Raw genomic sequence first — 21,937 nt, 5'->3', positions numbered from 1 at the left:
TTCTTTTACTTTTCCCTCGCCCAGGTTTTAAACATTGAGTATGTTCTTTCAGGTGGCTTCCTTTAAATCTTGGTTGTTTCCCTTTGAGTTCTGCTTTATCTTTTAACATCTCCACTTCCTCCTCTCCTCTTTCTTCCTCAATGCTCTCTTTTTTCTCTATCTTTTCCTCCTCTTCATGGGGCTCATTCTCTTTATCACATTCTTGTTTTTCCACACTCTTAGAATCTGCCAGTAAGCCATAATCCTTTTTTATTTCCACAAATGCCTCCTGGACTCCTCTCCGCACTGCCTCTTTTATCGCTCTGATAAATCTCTCCATTTCTGTCTCTCCCCTTTCAAGCTCCTCTGCTCCTTCCTCCGTCTTTCCTTCTATTTGCTCCATTTCTCTCAAACAGCACGGAGCCTCTATCAACAATATCTTCCCCGAATCTCTCCCAGTTCACACAATCTAGTTCCACTCACAGTTTCTCTTAACTTTTCTTCCCTCCTCCAAAATAAGTATTTGTAAGTCCATCCCTTTCAGTTCGCCGGCCGCTTTTTTTTACCTGTTTGGGCTTTGTCGTCTGGAGGTCTCATCCGTTATCCCAGCTGAAAGTAATTTTGTGCCTCGATATTTCTGCTTGTTCTTGAGTTCAATCAACACCTTATCTCTTCTTGCGTTTGCGTTACAAACAAGTCTCTCTTTTTTTTCACCCGTGCAGTTTTAAAAACTCTGGCGGCTGCGGCTTTGCAAAGTCATGGCAGCCATGTTTGCTCCGTCGTCAGTCTCTGCTTCTGGGGCGTTTTCTGGACACCCCCCGCATTGCTGATTGCGGGGCCCCCCCAAATAAAGCCCCTTGCTCCAGCAGTCCATACCAGGTCCGCTGGTCGGGGTTCCCCGGCAACCAGAGCCCCCGAGAGAAAACTGATGCGTTCGGGCGGCTCAGCGTTAGCTAGAGCTCGCCTGTCGTTGCGCCATACCAGAAGTCAACATCCAGAGCAAACTAATTTATACAGTAGCCAAATCGCTCGCTCACAACTTTAATGCCAGCAGCTCACAAAGTAGAATCTTTGCTCACAAGACTCCATAGCTTAGAGGGAGCATTGATCACCACTCCCATCAGCTCGATGGGGGAAGTCCCAGTCAGGAGAGAGAGAGGAGTACCCAGAGAGAGAGGCACGCCCCCAGCTCATGGCTTCCTGGAATGAGCAGTGCGTCCAGCCCAGTCCATGTCAGATGCCCGGAGGAGGAAGCAAAGCCACACCCTGAGCTAAGCATCAGCGACTAAAAGAGGGGGCAGAGCCTTTGGGGATGGGAGGAGGGAGGAACATGGAGGGGATCAGGTGGCATGGGGAGAGAATAAAAGGGGGAACAAATGCAAAGGCCGAGGAGGATGACCAGATCTTGGGATGAAGTCACGCCCAGAGAGAGAGGACTACCAAGCCAGAAGGAGGAGTGTGGAGGGTGGTGACGTAACCTCCTCCCCTCCTCAGTGTCTGAGGCCCTTGTGGTTTTCCCTCGGGGGAGTGGCACAGTGGTGGAGTGCCTACCCAGCTTTGGGTCTAGTGACAGCAAAGGGGGGTCATCTGATTCATGCGACAATTGGCATGTACAGATAGTACAAACAGCAGTTGAACAAAGACGGGTACAAAGTTTATGTGGTATTTAAAATAATAAAATTAATAGTATAAACCAGGGGTGTCGAACTTATTTGTTACAAGGGCCGGTTCTGACATAAATGAGACCTTGTTGGGCCGGGCCATGTGTGTCATAAAATGTAATGCCAGGTAGCAGAGATATAAACTTTATAAAGGACACAAACACAAAGGTATTTTTAACTTAAAATAAAAACATCCTGAAAACATTAGCTCTGTAAGCTGCAAACCTACTTTTGATTTATTGACGTTCACCACAGAAATCTCATGCTCAGAGTTCTGAGTCTAGGACCCAGGTTAAAACATGAAATGGCTGAGTAATTAAGAGAGTCTGGCGAAGTAAGCTATGATGCAGCAGCAGCAGCAGAACTGGAAGCAGGAGATGGCCAGTTCCACTGCGGGCCTTTTGGAAGCCCTCCGGGGGGGGTCTGATCCGGCCCCCGGGCCACATGTTTGACACCCCTGGTATAAACCCTACCACTCCTATTTTGATCCAGAAATACATTTCTATCAGAAATGCATTTCCCAGGGCAAGCAAGTATTAAACTCAACTTAAATTAAACACAATGACAGTGGTCCAAATGATTATAAAGGATTTAAAAATCTTGATCCAAGAAACTGTTGCACAGTCCATCAAAATCACAGTGGACACGACTTTACCGGAATTGATTAAGAAAGAAATAGAGCCCAAACAAAAATGGGAGAAATGATTAAGAAAGAAATTGAGCCAATACAAACAAAAATAACTCAATTAGCACAAGAGACCAAAACAAAAACATAAGATATAAAAAACAAATAATTGAAAACAACAAAGAAATACTAAAAATTGCCACAGCATGTAACAATACAGAAGACAAACTACAAGAAGTAAATGAGGAAGTACAAGACCTAAAACAAAAAGCGGACAAACTGAAAGAGTCACTAATGAATGTAGAGATGGATAAATCTGCTTTGGTCTTAAGATGCCAAAACATACCTGAAACAATTGAGAAAAACCTTAAAGAAGAACTAATCCAAAATTTAATAGAACAACTTAAATTAGGAACCTATGAAGAATTAGAAAGAGAAATAGATGTAATTTATAGGAAAAACTCCTCTTGTGTGAGGAGAAATAGAATCCCTAGGGAAGTTCACATCAAATTTAATAGAAGAAATATGAGAGATAAAATCCTTAGAGCAGCAAATGATACTAAGGTGATTATCCAATAAAAAGAGATAAAAATCTTAAAAGATGTCCCATGGAGAGTTAGAGAAAAGCGCCAAAGTTACACCGTAGTAACTAAGTTATTACAGTTAAATGGAATTGCATATAGGTGGTTATTCCCGGAAGGAATATTGTTTAATCATGAAGGTGAAAGATATAAATTAGATTCTATATTTAAAGTGAAGGATTTTTTGAGAAAACATGGAGAAAACTTAGGTTGGGAAGGAGAAGAGGAAGAAGAGAGCGAATTTGAGGAAGAAACTATGGACCCCAAAACAGAAGAATTTGAAAAGAAAGAACGGGCTAAAAGAAAAAAGAGATCAAACGCAACACACTCACAAGTACTTACAAGGTACCAATATAGAATTAAGGAAAAGAGTAACTTAAATAAAGATGGAGGCAAGGAATAAACTTAAAATTCTTTCATTGAATGTGAACGGGTTTAATAGCCCCCACAAAAGGAAAATAATATTTCACCAAATCAATAAACTTAATTCAGACATAACATGTATACAAAGGACTCACATTAAGAAAGATGACATTAAATACTTAGCCAAGAAAACAGAAACACTATTTTGCGCAGCAGATTCTAAAAAGAAAAAAGGAGTGGCCATCTACGCAAAAGAACACTTATGCCCAGAACTAGTCTACACAGCAGATGATGGAAGAATAGTTGCAATTACCATTACAAGACAAAACAAAAAGACTTTAATTGTAAATATCTGTGCTCCCAATCAAAATCAGGAAAACTTTTAAAATTCCGTTCAAGAATTGTTGGTTAATCAAAAATTTGACAAGGTATGCATTATTGGAGATTATAATGCAGTAAATGATGTAGAAGTAGATAGGAAGACCCAGTCAAAAAGAAAAAGATCGGGAAATATTATTCCCAAAACTTTCTTTGATATGGTGAAAAAACAAAATATAATAGATGCATGGAGGATAAGAAATTTCAACAAGAAGGACTTTACGTATTACTCAGCTAGACATAATTCATGGTCCTGGATAGATATGGCGTGGATTTCAAAATCAATGGACAATGAAATAATAGAGATGGAGATATTACCCAAAACATTTGCAGACCATAACACTCCAGGGATTTCAGGAAAAGACAAGATGGTCCATGCATAAGAATCTACTGTGTGATTAACAATTTGTAAAAAAAACCAAAATAGAAATCCAAGAATTTTTCAAAAGAAATATGCAACCAGACGTCTCAATTCAAACAGTATGGGAGACATTAAAAGCCTTTATTAGAGGATGGTTCATTAGCAAAGGTGCATGGAAAAAACACAAAAGAAAATTTAATATAATAACTTGGGAAAACAAATCAAAAGAGAAGAAGATAAAATTAAAAAATGATACAAAAGAAACAAAACTAAAATTAAGGTTATTACAACATTAAATGCACTTATTACTGACACAAGAAATAGCAAAAAAACCTGGAATATACCAAACTTTTAGTTTGAAAATGTAAATAAACCATCCAGATGGCTATCCTATATGAATACTGACCATCAAAGAGAGCTTGACAAATTATCACAGGGTAGGGCTGATTCTTCATAACCCCCATATATTTGAGGCCTACCAGCTCTCTCCATTCCACAGGCATCCATGCCACAGAACAGTCAGGGCCACCCCACCAACCCCCTGGATTTTGAATGCCATGTTGGGCACAATATCAAACTCAGACACCAGATCAGCCCTCAGTAGGGTTACAGAGGAGCCTGTGTCGGCATATACCCAAACCAATTGGTCTCTCAGCCGCACTGGTTCTCTGTAGTGTCCCCGGGTTTCTGCTGGCTCCATGGTGGCAAGGAGGCACTCATGGTTAATTGCGGCTACTTGCTCCTCTTTCACCTTCTGGGTAGCTAGTGCTTTTGAAGCAGGTTTGGAGGTCCTTGCTTGTAACTGGGAACAGGCAGCCTGCAAGTCGTCTGTTCCTCCATGGTTAAAGCATTTTTCTAACCTGGGGCTGGTTCCAATTAACCAGATCAGGGGCTTTCTTATCATCTGCCTGAGCAGAAGCCCCTTCCTTTTGAGTTGAGAATTTACCCTTCCATCCCCCTGGAACCCTTTCCTTTCCCTTCCCTTCCCTACTGGGAAGTCGTCCAATCCAACCCCTCCCTGTTTAGCACCAGCTCATTTGCAATTTCTGATGCCTCAGTGGCATCTTTAGGCTTTTTGTCTTTCACTAGACATTTTAGCTCCTTGGGAAGTTTGGAATAAAATTGGTCTAGCACCGCTAACTGGAATAAAGCCTCAAGGTCCCCTGCTTTTGCTTCTTCCACTCTTCTCCTCCCCATCTCACTCACTTTCACCACATACTGAGAACTTGTTGTGCACTGCTGTGGGGGATAAGCCACGGAACTGTTTTTGAAAGTGATCAGCCCCCAGTTTGAAACTTTTAAAAACTGTGGCTTTGAAACCTTTAAAAGTTACTTCCCCCGCCACCCTAGGCGTGCTATTGTAGATAGCAGCTAGCTCCCCAGTTAGGATGCTACAAAGGTAGGACATGTAGTCTGCACCTGCAATTCTCCACGGGATAGCTGCTTTCTCAAAAGTTAAAAGATATACTGAGGGGTCTTCCTTCTTCTTGTATGGAATAAAATCTTTGAAGGTAACTTTTATTTTGCTGCTTTGCTCAGCCTGCAGGTGCATGATCTCGAGGAAGTGTTTTTGCTCCTTCTGCATCTTTCATTGCTCCTCTCACCACTCCTCCTGCATCCTTCACTGCTCCTCCTCCTGCTCTTCCTGCATCTTCTCCTTTCTCTCCTTCAGCTTTCCTTCCCTCTCTAACCTGTGGGCCTCCCTCTCCTCCTCCTGCTGCTCCTGCATCTTCAGTTTTTGGATCTCTATCTTCTGGTCCCTCCTCTCCAGGGGTCATTTCCTGCAGGAGTGGAGCTCCGGCAGTAAAGAGCCCAGGGCACATGCAACATGCCCCACCCCCTGCTCCCAGCAGCCCTCAGTCAGAGCAAGAAGCAGCCAGGTAAGTTGCTGAGGCCCCCCCTGCCCCCCGGTCCAAAACAGTCCAGTGGCACCTTTAAAAGCAAGTTTTATTCAGGTACAAGCTCTCCCTCCTCTGCGAGGACAGATCTGCACGTTTCCCCCCTCCCCAATAGCTAGCAATCCAAAACAGTCCAGTGGAGCCTGAGTGGTGGGTGTTGCCTTTTGACACACTTCCAGTGATGTCAGGGGGTGTGGCATATGCTAATAAGTTATGCTAATGAGTTATGCTAGTGAGCTCCTGCAACTCTTTTTCTACGAAATGACCACTGCTCCTCTCCGTCTCCACTTGGAAATGAGACTTCTCCAGTCCTAGCTCCTTAAGCTGGACCCGGTCCTGCAAAATCAGTTCTCAGCTGCAATTAGTAGGAGAGCCGTCATCTCGTCAGCAGTCCTGTACCTACAATCTATCGACTGCTTCTGGTATTCTTCCTGCAGCTCTTGCTTTGTCAGCTTAAGTATTCTCACTTGCTCTGCTAACTCCATTTTAGCTAATCTGACCCTACTCCAGTCAACCCAGCCCAACCCCCCCAAAAAATCCTTCAGTTGTTCTCTCTGTGCATGTGTGTGCCAAATTCACAATCCCTGGCCAATCAATCCCACCTTGCCACCAAATTGTGGCAGAATGAGCCTGCTCTGGCCTACAGACCCTACTGCACACTGCCCTCCAAGATTTTCCCAACACTTGGAGAGACTTCTCTCTCTCTCTCTCTCTCTCTCTCTCTCTCTCTCTCTCTCTCTCTCCTCTCTCTCCTCTCTCTCCTCTCTCCTCTCTCTCTCAACCCACTGCCACTTTTGTAGGAATTGCCTGTTGAGAGGGTAAGAACTAGGGATGGGCATGAACTTCATCACAAAAATTGCTTAGTTCATAGCATAGTTTTTATTGAGGTTCTTGCGTTTTGTGTCATGGTTCATGTGGCAGATGTGCTGATGCCAATGAATGAATCATCAAAGCAATGGGGGAGATGGACTTCTGCAGCCCTAGAAACACCAATAGTGGCTCTCCAAAACTTGACAGGCAGCACTGGCTGCTAATAAGAGAGCTCCAATTCTGCTCTATGAGAGTAGAATGGATATATACCCCCAGCTCACATGCAGCTGTTTTTACTTGGCAGCAGGCAGTTAAGCAGAGAGAGAGTTAGAAGCAGAGAGGAAAGGAAACTGGTAGTCATTCCTCAGTGTGAAAACACTGGGGTTGGGGGTGTTTGGTCTTTATTCAGGACTCTGAGACACCTGTTCTTCTGCTCAAGCCGAGCAGAGGGGCTCAGCTACTGGATTCTTTGGCTGAGGACCTACATTTCCCCTCAGTGGGATTTTTGAACATAGTGGAGGATGTGGCCTTTCACCAGCTGCTGCGCTACATTACTATATGATATTCCATCCTCTTGTGGAGGACCCTGAGCTGGTGAGTCTTGCCCTCCATGCACCACTCTTGAATGGAGATGATCAAGGCCAAGCTCTCCAGCACTTTATGGCAGACCTCTGGAGCAGCCAGCAGCATGGCTACCTCACCCTCAATGACCACTGGTGGCAACTGGAGGATCTCTGGACTGCTGGGGCAACTGGAGGACCTCCAAACTGCCGGGGCAAGACCAGGGCCCCAGGAGGAGGGGACAGTCCTGCTTCCAGGCTACAAAGTAGTTCTGCTCTATGCGCAGGGGATGGATGCAGACCACATGGTGAAGGATGTTGCTACCATGATCTGCGCTAGCCTGAGGTGAGTGGGTGGGCATAGGTGACATGGTCCATGGATATATATGGTCATAGACACCAGCACCAACATGCTGGCAGCAGTGAAGGCTGTGCGCCTCAAGGGTATTGTCTCCCTGGTGCACATGCTGCACCTGGTGGTGAGGGATGCTCTCAGGCTGAGGAGCAGTGTCAAGCCCACCTGGGATGCAGCCACACTTGAGACGCACTCCTTTTTGGAGACCTGCTGGTGCCTGGCTGCCCACTTTTCTTGCAGCATCATGTCTGTCCACCAGCTACACAAGAGGAAGGTAGAGAAGGAAGCCCAAACACCAGCTCATACAGGACAGGTCTACCAGTTGGAACGCCACCTATGTGATGATTGTGCATTTGGTGGAGCAGAAGAGTGCAGTACAGAATGTCATCTCCTCCATGCCCATTCTTCACGAAGTACAGAAGCTCAGTGTAAGCTCCAATTACTGGCTGACCCTCTCCCAAATGGTGCATGTCTTGAAGCCATCACCAAAATGCATGTATGCTCTCTCTAAGTCTGCACATACCCTACCTCGTGAGTTGTGGGGTGCCCTACAGGAAGCATTTGTAGGGTTGGGAGGGGGCACAGTTGGCACAGGGAAGTGTACTGATTGGGTGCACCCTTAGTGGTTATCCTGAGCTGCTTGGGTTCCTGTGGGCGTGGTAGCAGCAATGTGTGCGCGGAATGTATTTTGGCTTAACACTGGAGCCAATGGGCTATACCAGCATTTTTGGCAGTGCAACTTTGTGCCTCCAGGGTTTTTTTCTGCACTGGAAGCACTTAGGGAGCTGCCTAAATGCTGCCACATGTCTCAGTATGTCCCATTTTCTGCTGGCATAGGGGTTTCCTCCAGAGATCTATTGGTACACTGTGGTGGCTCAGGCGCACTGGCAGAATTAGGAGTACTGTGCTGCTAGTGCCCTGAACCGGCATATCTGGCCCTTATGCCAGGATAAGCCGAAGTTACACCAGCATTCAGGTCAGCCATTTCCCAGTGCCAATTAGCCCCCCCCCCCCCGATTGCAGTATAAATAAAGTATCTTATAGGACTGAGTTAAAGATGAAAGGGGGTATGTTATGAGATATGGCTGTGTGTCAATTTTACAGTTACTGTCAGATCATGGTGCTATTTTAGTTAAGAGGAAGATATATTTTTCTTCCACCTCTTAAACACAGCCAATTTAGAACAATTCTGACATAATGAACTATATGAGGAGAGGCCTTTTTTGCATGGCAGTCTTTTATACTTTTAGTTGCTCTGATTAGTTAGATGCAATGCCTATGGGGGGGGGGACTATACTAAAAACTAAACCCCGGTGTGTTATTTTGGGTGGATTTTTTCCTTGTTGAATTCTGTGACTCTGGATTGTTCAGGGTTTTTCACATATGTTTTCAATCAGAAAGGGTTATGTCTGAAAAAGTGTGTGGTGGGCTATGAATAGCAAACAAACACAACTCCATCCAGTAGACATTTGGATTTTGATTGATTGTGTGATGAGTTGGAAGCTGTCAGCACTGTTTGGGGAGGAGCATGGGAAGGCTTGGGTAGTCTTCAGGAAGTAAAGATAATCTGCTTCTCACTTACATTTCCCTATGGTATGTCTTCAAAAAAATGGACCAAGAAGAGAGATTTATTAATTCTTAAAGGATGCGATAATTCACAAATATCTGTATATCTCTGCCAAACTGTAGCAGACTATCACATACTTTATTATTCCTGTTTTATGTCTGTTACTTTTAGCATTTAGCATTTCCCCAACTAACTGCTGTGTCTTAATGCATAAATGGCATCACGGCCCTTCAGTCTTAAGAGTGAGGGTATGTAGGGAGCAACTTTTTAACAATAACCAGACTTTCTGATTTGTTAACATAACAAAGGAATAGATAGCCAACAGGTAAGGGGAAAATGCAACTAAATCCTGAACCACAGCGCTCTGTCTCGCTCTCTTGCTCTCTCTCTCCACACACACACACTTACACTTGATGACGGAAAAGACAGTGAAACAAAAATCCCCCTTACTAATGCATCTAAGAAAATTTAGCAATTTTGAGAATAATAGGATAAAACTCGAAACTGGTTAAAACTCAGGAAGGTGAGGAGTGGAATTACTGTGTAGTTTCTGATAGTGGACATAAGTACAAGAGTCAGTAGGGCTCTGAGAAGGGGCAGGAGAGGGAGCTGCTGCTGGAGTGCTTGTAGCAGTTTTGCCTGGGGCTGACTGCTGGCCCCACCCTCTACTGGGTGAGCCTTTAATTATATTAGACTCCTCCTTGCCAGAAGTGTGAGCCCTGTGGCTCTTAGCCTGGGGGTCTGGCTTGGGGGCCCTATAGAAAGCCGAGTAGCTCTTACATTCTATATTTGTTAAATTATTTTTTTTCTTCTGCAGACCTTTCACAAGTAGTCTTGAGAGGCAGTTTGGCAGGGAACTTATCAAGGAAGTGCCCATTAAACTGAACTAATTTTGAAATGTATTGCAGCAGCATGGCTGGTGAGGGAGCTGAGGCAGTGTCATGCAAAGTCTGTGGCATGTTCGTATTTTTACCTGAGGGTAACAGCAATTACACTTGCAGCAAGTATACGTTGATAGCTCTACTGGAGGAGAAGATACAGGGACTTGAGGCATGTTTGTCCACACTCCAGTTTATAAGGGAAGGTGAAGATTTCATGGCCAGAATGCATGAAGGGCAACAGGAGGAAGAGGGAAAGGTATCTCAGCAAATGGAGAAGCACTGGACACAGGAGGGGGGCACATGGAAGAATGTAACCCACAGGAGCAGGAAAATCAAGAGACATTTGTAGCTTCTGTTACTAAGCAATCGGTTCCTGGATCTCCCCACAGATAGTGATTCTGAATCATTGGCACAAGGGCTACTCCCCCAGCCTCCATGAAGCTTGAAGAAAATTTCTTCTGCTTCCCAATATAGGAGAAGGCATGTGTTGGTAATTGTGGATTCCTTACTGAGAGGGGTAGAAGCTAAAGTGTGCCAATCGGACTTGCTGTCTCAAGAGGAATGCTGTCTACCGGGTGCATGCATCCAGGATGTGATGGAAAGGGTAGGGAGACTCATCAAGCCCATGGATTATTATCGCTTCTTGCTCATTCACGTGGGAAGAAATGATACAACCCCGCACAGCCCAGAACATATTAAAAAAAACTATGTGGCACTGGGTAAAAAGGTGAAGGAATTGGGAATGCAGGTTGCATTTTCGTCAGTGCTTCCTGTTGAAGGCCATGTCTTAGGAAAGGAAAGAAGAATACTGCAGATCAATGACTGGCTACATAGATGGTGTCATCAGGAAAGGTTTGGATTTTTGGACCATGGCTTACGCTTTCAAGATGAATCTCTTCTATTGGAGAGAAAAAATAGACTCTATCTTTAAAGCTCAAGATTTCCTGAAGAGGCACGCCAGTTCAGAAGAAGAAGCAGAACTTGCCAAGTAGATTACGGGAGAAAGCGGAGACAGCAGCTCTGAGGGAGAGGTGAAGGATGAAGAAGATAAAGGAGCGACTGGCTTAAAGTACAATCTGAGAGACAAGAAAGGGAAAGGCCCCAAGAATTAACTGTTTTGGACTGTGCTGTAAAAGTAATTCTAACCCCAAAAGGACATTACTAACATATTAACTATCTCTTTGAAAATTAAAGAAGAAAAAGAAGATCACCTATTCACAGAAAAGAAACTTTGACTTTAACTTTAAATTTGAAAAGTTTAATTTACTAATACTTAACATCACTCAACACTTTTCTTTATCCCTCTATATCCCCTCCTTATTCTTCTAAGTAAAGCGAAATTATCTCCTTTTTAGGAAAGGGAAATTAAAAAAAAGATGAATCTCTTCTATTGGGAGATGGTTTGCACCTCACAAGGGTAGGAAAGAATGTGTTTGGAAATAGCCTTGCAAATGGAGAGCTTTAATATGGAGAGCTTTAAACTAAATCCTATGGGGGAGTGAGACCAAAATGCAAAGGCCAGTATGATGCCAATAACTGGAGATAAGAACTCTAAAGTTTTGCAGGGAGTGGCACATATGCTAGGTAACATTAATTCACATGTAAGTACAGAAACAAAAACCTTAGGGTGCATAAAACATGGATTCCAATGTCTCTACAGTAATGCGTAGAGTATGGGAAACAAGCAGGAGGAACTTGAAGTCCTAATACAGGAAGGGAACTGTTATGTATTGAGCCAAAACCATCCCTGAATGTGGGCCTTGAACTAGGTGAGCTTGCTCCCCAAGAACGATAGCTGACCAGGATCCTGGAATTGACCTATAGATAAGCAGTGTAATGTAAATAGCCTATCCTTGGGAGTGTGTGTGTGTGAGGTATGTAGTTTGCATGCTTTATAAGCAGGGCTCAAACCCTGCTGGGTGTCCTTGTTGTGTTCCTGAAATCACTAAATAAACTAGAGCTGATCACTGCAATGCATCCAGAACCCAGTATTTAACTGGGACTATGATCTAATAGGCATTACTGAAACTTGATGGGATGACACTCACAATTGGAATATTAGGATTGAGGGGTACAACTTATTTAAAAGGGACAGACAAATAAGGAAGCATGGAGGAGTTGCATTATATGTAAAGAAGGTATATACATGAGGAAATACGTGAATCTGAGCATGAAGGTTCAGTTGAGAGTCTCTGGGTAAAATAAAAGAAGTAAGAAATAATAGTGATATTATGGTGGGGGTCTGCTATAGACCACCAAGTCAGGCAGAGGATTTTGATGAGACACTCCTAGAACAGATTGCAACGTTCTCAAAAATATGGGACACACTGGTCATGAGAGACTTCAATCACTGGATTTCTGTTGGAAGTCCAACTCTGCTAAAAATGAAAGGTCCAATAAACTCCTGATTTTTCTTGCTGACAACTTCATTTTCCAGAAAGTGGAGAGGGAAACAAGGGGATCTGCTATGTTGGACTTGATTCTTACCAACAGGGAAAAACTGGTTGATGAGGCGAAAGTAGTGGGCAACCTGGGTAGTAGTGACCATGTAATTTTGGAATTTACAGTCTTGGGGAAGGGAAAAGCTGTATGTAGTCAGACATATAGGTTGTGCGTCAGGAAAGCAAATTTTGACAAATTTAAAGTTATGCTGGGTAGAATCCCATGGTCAGAAATACTTAAGGAGAAGGGAGTTCAAGAGGGATGGGAGTTTCTTAAAAGTGAAATACTGAAGGCACAATCACAAACGATACCTATAAGAAGGAAAAATGGGAGGAGCCTAAAGAAGCTAAGGTGGCTCCATAAACTGCTTTCTAAAGACTTGAAAAATAAAAAGAGTCATTTAGAAATTGGAAAGAGGGCCTTATAACCAAGGATGAATATATAAACAAATAACCAGTTATTGTAGAGAGAGATAGGAAAGCTAAAGCTCAATATGAGCTTAGGCTAGCGAGAGAAAAAACAAAAAAAGAGTTCTTATGTTCAAAGTAAGGAAAAGAGCATGGGCATGGTAGGCCCATTATGGGGACAGGAAAGTAAAATTGTAACAGGTGATGAAGAGAGGGCAGAACTGCTCAATTCCTACTTTTCCTCAGTCTTCGCTTGTGAGGGAAACAGTGCTCACCATGGCAAAAATGGAACACATGATGAAGGAAGGGAATTGCAGCCTAGGATCAACATAGGGGTAGTACACAAACACCTAGATTCTTTAAATGAAACTAAGTCCTTGGGGCCAGATGAACTACATCCAGGGGTACTAAAAGAACTCGTGGATGTAATTTCTGGGCCTCTGTCTATTATTTTTGAGAATTCTTGGAGATCAGATGAGGTGCCAGAAGATTGGAGGTGGGCAAATGTTGTCCCCATCTTCAAGAAGGGGAAAAAGGAGGATCCAGGTAACTACCGACCCATGAGCTTGATGTCTATACCTAGGAAAGTTTTAGAACAAATCATCAAACAGACAGTCCTTGAGCATTTAGAAAGGATAGTTGTGATTACTAAGACCCAGCATGGGTTTCTCAAGAACAAGTCATGTCAGACTAATCTTCTCTTTCTCTCTTTTCAGAAAGTTACTACCTTGCTGGATCAGGGGAATGTGGGGAAAGTAAGGTTTTTTGATAAGGTTCCACAAAATATTCTTGTTGATAAGTTGATAAAATGTGGTTTGGATCCTATTATTGTTAGGTGGATCTGTAACTGGTTGACAGATCGTACCCAAAGAGTGCATGTTATTGGTTCCTCATCCTCTTGGAGAGGAGTGACAGGTGGTGTTCCTCAAGGATCTGTCCTGGGACCTGTTTTGTTCAACATCTTTATCAAGTCCTCTAATTAAAGGTTGAAGGAGCTGGGTATGTTTAGCCTGGAGAGGAGACTAACAACTGAGAGGTGATATGATAACCATCTTCAAGTAGCTGAAGGGCTGTCATATAGAGCATGGTACAGAGTTGTTTTGTGTTGCCCCAGAAGGGCGGACCAGAACCAATGGGTTGAAATTAAATGAAAGAGTTTTCGGCTAAACATGAGGAAAATTACCAAAACGTTACCCCAAGAACTTTGATAATAATTACCTTCCATAACAAAGGAATGTGCAGCCAACTGATTTCAGATTAAAGGGGAAAATTTACTTTTAATTCCATTGAGAACAGGTATCAGTATGAACATTTGTGTTTTGATAAAAGATTATTTATGAACTATATGCAATTTTCATGTTTTGACCTGTAACTTAAACATCAAAGTCAGAGTCAAACCAGGTGGGTAGCAGTGTTGGATTGAAGCAGTAGAACAAAGTTTAATATGTTGTCAAAGTTTGCGTCTAGTGGCACCTTTAAGACCAACAAAGATTTATTCATGGTATGAGCTTTCATACATGCCTTGAATAAAACTTTGCTAGTATTAAAGGTGCCACTAGAGTCAAACCAGTGATTTTACAAAATTATCTGGTTTCCACACATTAATATGCCAAGTACACAGTTTGGGAATTTATGGTACAGTTTCTAGGAGGAAGAATTTTAGAACATTGTACACTATTTTTCAAAGGAGAAGTTCTAATATTTTTTTTGCTTAGGTAAGCAGCTTTTTCAAAATTCTGACATCCGAATAATTCAACTTGTTCCATATTTTTCTTCCTTCCCTCTTTATTCCAAAAATGCACATGCATTTATGTACATTCAAACTTACATATAGGATTCTAACCAGGGGTCTTTTCGTAGAAAAAGAGCTGCAGGAGCTCATTAGCATAAGGTATGCTAATGAGCTACGAGGCTATTAGCATATGCCACACCCCCTGACATCACCGGAAGTGGTGTCAGAAGGAGAAGCAAAAGGGGGGGAGTCATCTTCAAAAGCTTCCCCTTCCCTTCCACAACTGGCCTGGTTTGGTTGCTATTTATATACAGAGAGAGGTAATGATGTAATGAATGCTGTCAGTGACAAAATGAGATTTGTGAGAATTCACTCTAGCTGAGAGTCACTTCCTGTGTTCAGCAGAATGGAAAATCTTCCTCAGTCCAAAGAAGAATGAGAAGAAGTTAACCTTTCTTTAATTTATACAGACCTGTGCATTAATAATTTGGTGAGCTTTCTGCAAATGGCTTTCCAATAGAAAAGCAATATTTTCATAAAGTTCCATTGTGGAAAATGGAATATTTCCCTTATCAGTAACACAAGGATCAATACAGGATTTCTGCAATATATAGTATGCGCCATTGAAGAGGCAGCCTGGATTTGGAGGGAGAACATCTACAAATAAGGCGTTTCCCTTTGCTACTTCTGCCAAATCATGCCAGTGTGTGAACAAATTCTTGGTTTGGTTGTGAATTTTGTCTTTGTTAGTTCCATGATCATGAAGAGGAAAGTCTTAGGTAAAGGGCAGATGAGGATCTATAGGCACCATTTGACATACCACCCCCCATTGCTCCTTCAGCAATCTGGTGAAATATTGGCTGGTCATGGAGTTTCTTGCATACTTCCCGAATCTGACCCTTAATGACTTGTTTTGTTTTTGCTGTCAAGTCACAGCTGACTTATGGCTACCCCATAGGGTTTTCAAGGCAAGAGGCATTCAGAGGTGGTTTGCCATTGCCTGCCTCCATGTCATGACCCTGGTATTCCTTGGAGGTCTGTCATCCAAATATTACCAGAGCCAACCCTTCTTAGCTTCCAAGACCTGATGAGATTGGGCTAACCCGGGCTATCTAGGTCAGGGCTAATACCTTGTACAGATATATAATTGCTATAACCTTAAGGGAGCAGTATATCCATGGAATCGTTTGGAACAAATTAGCTTCTTTTTGCTAGGTTGGACTGAATTGAGTCATCACAGGTCACTGAAGCTTCATGTGAATAAATATTTCCTTTGAAAAAGTCAGACTTTCAAAAATAGTGCAATAAATTCCTGCATGTTGGGGTCAATTCAAATTAGCATGACATTAATGCTAGCAGCTGCTGTGAAGGAAAACATAATACAGTTCAAGGATTAAAAAAACACAGAATACACTGACTTAACTATACAAAATACACAGCCATAACAGATTCTTTCGTTGGTGAAAGCTCTACTTAAACTTGACTTCAGCCCTACTGAGAAAGCCTACTTAATGGAGTAGTCTTTTTATTGTGTATCTACAGAGAACATGCCTATGAGTCATGTGACTATTTCCTGACTGAGATGACTGTATAAACTAGGAATAAGGCCAATTGTGGAAATAAATACAATGCGATCTAGAAAGAGGCTCTGGGCTGGTGCCCTGGCCTTGGGCACTCAGTGTCAGTTTCCTGTAGTGAACTCAGCAGGGTATAATGACACAGAGCTTACTGTTTTCTCCAGGGGAACCTCCTCAAACCCCACCCTCTCCAGGCTCCACCCCTCAATTCTCCAGAAATCTGCCAACCTGGAGTTGGCAACCCTAGCTCCTTCCCAGCCAACCATCAACCTACCTTTATCTGCCCCTCTGACTTCAGCTTTCCATCTCTCCTCCCCAGAGACTCTACCTAGGAAAAGTACAGTCTTTCTTCGCAGTGGGGACCCAAGCAGGGGGGAACTGACCTCAACAGGGTATAATGACAGAGAATCCACCCTGCAAAGCAGTCATTTTCTCCATGGAACTGATCTCTGTCATATGGAGAGCAGTTTTAATTCTGAGTCATCTCTAACCCTCCCTGGAGATTGGCAGCAATGGTTCCCCCGGAAGAAATAGCTGGTTTGGAGGGTGGAATCTATGGCATTGTACCTGTCTGAGGTCCCACCCCTCCTCAAACCACACGCTCTCCAGGATCCACCCCTCAAATTTCCAGGAATTTCCCAACCTGGATTTGGCAACCCTAGCTCCTTCCTAGCCAACTATCAGCCTACCTATATTTGCCCCTCTGACTTCAGCTGCCTATCTCACCCCCCCACACACACACACACCTGCAGCCTTCTACCTAGGAAAAGTAGTCTTTCTCCAAGTGCGGACCCAAGCAGGAGGGAAGCGATCTCATCAGGGTATAATGACACCCTGCAAAGCAGCTGTTTTCTCCAGGGGAACTGATATCTGCCATCTGGAGAGCAGTTTTAATTCTGAGTGATTCCCCAGCCCTCCCTGAAGATTGGCAGCAATGGTTCCCCAGGAGAAAATAATTGCTTTGGAGGGTGGAGTCTATGGCATTCTATTCAGCTAAGGCCTTTCCCCTCCCCAAACTCTGGCTTCTGTAGACCCCACCACAAAATCTCCAGAAATTTCCCAATCTGGAGCTAGCAGCCCTAGTCAGGACTGTCCCCAGTGAGTTCCTCACCAAGGCCTTTGCCTTTTTACTAACAAAACCAAGCTTGGTTGCCTAGCAACAGCCATTGAGGGAAAAGTTGGCCTCACAGCAGGAGAAGAAGAGAATGGTTTGACAGCTGGTGGCCCATCTCAGTCACCAGCCTGTTGAAGAAGAAGAGGAGCAGGAGGAGGAGGAGGAGATTGGATTTATACCCCATTCTTCACTACCCAAAGGAGATTCAGAGCAGCATACAATGTCCTTTCCCTTCCCCTCCCAAGGAGCCAAGCAGAAGTAGAAGCATCTTTGTCAGGAGAGACAGCCATTTTGGCAGTTTATTTTGACAGGGAACAGTGGCTGAGGCGGCAATGGGCGGGGAAGAGGAGTGGACCCAGCACCCAGCTAATGGCATGCAAGTACTCTTGAGTGGCGGTCAATGGGCCAATGGCTGATGGGGTGCACAGCACAACCAATGGGAGAACTGGAAACTGCCAACACATTAGGGCTTTTATATGTATAAGATGCTACCTGCTGCTTGTTCTGTTAGACAAGCTGAAGTTAATTCATGCACCCAGTTTTTTACAGAAACAGAAAAATCCAGGCTGGGGGAAAAATCTGTCCAGACCTGGTTGATTTAGTTCATTTATATCCCATTTTTATCCTCATGACAATCCTGTGAGGTAGGTTACGATAAGAGTATGTAACTGACCTGAATCACCTAGCAACCTTCTGTGGCAGTGCGAGGATTTGAACCGGGGGCTAAAGACCTAAAAACAGTGGTGCTGCAAACTTCACAAAACATGTGAATGACACTCAGATTTACTGTGATAGAACTGCTCATTGACAAAGATGAGCCCCTGATTGGACTGGATCTATGGTCTGCTTTAGGTTAAAACTAGATGCCACACTGAGCAGCTTTGCACTTGTGCAGTAATCTCTTGTGCTGGCTTTCTGATGTAAATTGCTGCATATGCTATAGGCTCATGGGCTGGACATGCCTTACTAAATAAGCTATATTACATTGGCATTTGTGCGTGTGCCATAAGACATTCCTGATCACAGGAGAAGGAATGTATCCAAGGGTCATGAGTGGATTATTGACCCCCCCCCCATTTTTGCATACAGCTCACCCACAGTTTGGCCTCTCTTTGTACCCACACAGTTTGAAATGCATAATTTACATAACCTACTAGGAGTAGGTTTTTTTTTAAAAAAACCCCTATGTTTTGCTTGGAGTATGAGCATGCACACACAATTGTTTCCGATTTTTCTGGCTGCCTTTACTATTAACTATAACTAAGACAGGCAGCCATAAGGAACACCGGAAGACATGTGTAAGTCAGTACCTATGAAATGTTAATGATTTATGTGCTTAAAGACTATGGTGAACAGCAGATGGGGAGGGGAGTCCATGATGAAGGAGAAGGGAATCCCCAGGAAAGCAGGATGAGAAGGATCTTGTGCAATCAGATTTTTTCTTACAGCCCAACATATGTGAATACATGTACAACATACACAGCTGAATACGAATAGGTCACCAAATGTTCAGCTCTGTTGATTGTGACTTGCAGATGGATCAGGAACTAAACTGGCAGGTGATTGAGCACTCTGCTCAACAGGATATTGTAAATCAAAATTTAAGTTACTGGATAGTTGGCCTTAAGTACAAAACATGGGAAGATTGTGGCATTACAGTTCATTTTGTTTTATGTTGTCTTTTTGTAGGGATACCTGCAACACAGAGTTCAAATGTGAAATATCATGTGTATCTGCAGAAGACAGGAAATGAGTTTGATCCTGGCATTTAATGATATTTACTTTTAGTACTGATAGTTAACTTCTATATTTTATTTATAATGCAGTCTTAAGAAGAATTATACCTTTCAAAATCCACTGTAGTCAATAGACTTCGAAGGGTGTAATTCTGCTAGGACTGCACTGTTAAATACTCAGATTTGGTATTGGAAATTAGTATTTAATACCTGGCAGTTTATGAGGTATCATAAGAGAAGCCAATGTTGGATGAGGCCAATGGCCCATCTAGGCCAACACTCTCTCATGCAGTGGCCAAAAATATCAGGTGCCATCAGGAGGTCTGGCAGTGGGGCCAGGACACTAGAAGCCCTCCCACTGTTGCCCTTTAACCTTTCTTCATAGGGAAACTGTTACAACCCATTTATCATTCTAGTTGCCTTTTCTACACTTTTTCCAATGCATTATGATACTGGCTGATTTGTTTTCAATTCATAAGAACATAAGAGAAGCCAATGTCGGATCAGGTCAATGGCCCATCCACTCCAACACTCTGTCACACAGTGGCCAAAAATACCAGGTGCCATCAGGAGGTCCAGCAGTGGGGCCAGGAAACTAGAAGTCCTCCCACTGTTGCCCCCCAAGCACCAAGAATATGGAGCATCACTTGCCCCAGACCAAGAGTTCCTATCTATACCTTGTGACTAATAGCCACTGATTGACCTCTGCTCCATATGTTTCGCCAATTCCCTTTTGAAGCCGTCCATGCTTGTAGCTGTCACCACCTCCCATGGCAGTGAATTCCATGTGTTCATCACTCTTTGGGTGAAGAAGTACCTCCTTTTATCTGTTCTAACCCGACTACTCAGCAATTTCATTGAGTATTGTGAGCATTCTTGTATTGTGAGAAAGCGAGAAAAGTACTTCTTTCTTGACCTGCTCTATCCCATGCATAATCTTGTAAACCTCTATCATGTCACCCCTGAGTCATTGTTTCTCCAAACTAAAGAGCCCCAAGTGTGTTAACTTTTCTTCATAAGGAAAGTGTCCCAACTTTTTTATCATTCTAGTTGCCCTTTTCCACACTTTCCCCGATGCTATAATATCCTTTCTGAGGTGTGGTGACCAGGATTGCACACAGTATTCCAAATGAGGTCGAACCATCAATTTACATAGGGGCACTATGATACTAGCTGATTTCTTTTCAATTCCCTTCCTAATAATCCCCAGCATAGCGTTGACCCTTTTTATTGCAGTTGCACACTGTTTCGACATTTTTATTGAGTTATCTACTACGACTCCAAGATCTCTCTCTTGGTCAGTCTCTGCCAGTTCATACCCCATCAACATGGATTTATAGTTAGGATTTTTGGCCCCAATGTACATCACTGCACTTGGCCATATTGAACCCAATTTGCTACTTAACACCTGCTCATCCATCCTTTGGAGTGCTAACAATCCTCCCAGGTTTTCACCACCCTGAACAATTTTGTGTCATCCGCAAATTTAGCCACTTCAGTGCTTACTCCCAACTCCAAATCATTAATGAACAAGTTAAAAAGCATCGGACCGAGTACTGAGCCCTCAATACCCCACTGCTTACCACCCTCCACTGAGAAAATGTCCCATTTATACTCACTCTCTGTTTCCTATTAATTAGCCAGTTTTTGATCCATAGAGGACTTGTCCTTTTATCCCTTTTATCAAAAGCTTTCTGGAAGTCAAGGTAAACAACATCTATTGGGTCCCCCTTGTCCACATGTTTCTTCACCCCCTCAAAGAACACTAACAGGTTAGTGAGACAAGATCTTCCCTTACAGAATCCATGCTGAGTCTTCCTCAATAGTTTTTGTTCATCAATATGCCTACTAATTCTCTCCTCAGTAACAGTTTCCACCGACTTACCCGGTATTGACTTCAGACTGACTGGCCTGTAATTTCACAGATCTTCTCTGGAACACTTTTTAAAAATGGGGGTGACATTAGCTGCATTCCTGTCCTCAGGAATGGAGGCAGATTTTAATGAAAGATTACATATTTTTGTCAAGAGATCCACAAGTTCACATTTGAGTTCTTTCAGAACTCTCAGATGTATGCCATCAGGGCCTGATGAGTTTTCAGTTTTAAGTTGTCTATCAGTCATAGGTACTCCTCTCTCTCGTCACCTCAATCTGATTCAGGTCTTTCAACACTCCTCCTGAAATCAGTGGTTCTGGACTGGGCAAGCACTTCCCTTCTTCCACAGTGAAGACAGAGGCAAAAAAAATGCATTCAGCTTCTCAGCCATTTCCCCATCATCCTTCAGTAATCCTTTTACCCCTTGTTCATCCAAGGGCCCCACTGCCTCCCTGGCTGGTTTCCTGCTTCTAATGTATTTGAAGAAAGTTTTATTGTTTTTTGCTATATGCTCCTCATAGTCCCTTTTTGCCTGCCTGATCACAGACTTGTATTTTATTTGCCACAGCCTGTGTCCCCTTTTATCAACCTCACTGAGACTAACTTTCCACTGCTTAAAGGAATCCTTTTTACCTTTTACAACTTCCATTACTTTGTTTCTTAACCATACAGGCCCTTTTCTAGACCTATTTGTGCCTTTCCTAACCTGCGGTATATATTTTATCTGAGCTTCTAGAACTGTGGTTTTAAATAGCCTCCAAGCTTTCCCAATGATTTTGACCCTTTTTACTTTTCCTTTCAGTTTCCTCTTCACTTGTCCCCTCATTTCAGAGAAGTTAAAAGTGGTTGTGTCGGTCTTTTGGGGCAACTCCCTATTTATACATGTTGAACTCAAGAAGGAGGAGGAAGAGGAGTTTATATTTATACCCCGTTCTTCACTCAGAGTCTCAGAGCGGCTTACAAACTCCTTTCCCTTCCCTCCCCACAACAGACACCATGTGAGGTAGGTGGGCCTGAGAGAGCTCTTCCAAGAA

This window comes from Gekko japonicus, unplaced genomic scaffold (genome assembly GCF_001447785.1).
Source record: "Gekko japonicus isolate JY-2015 unplaced genomic scaffold, Gekko_japonicus_V1.1 scaffold809, whole genome shotgun sequence".
NCBI lineage: Eukaryota > Metazoa > Chordata > Lepidosauria > Squamata > Gekkonidae > Gekko > Gekko japonicus.
The sequence above is the reverse complement of the archived record's forward strand: the minus strand, read 5'-3'. Positions refer to the sequence as shown.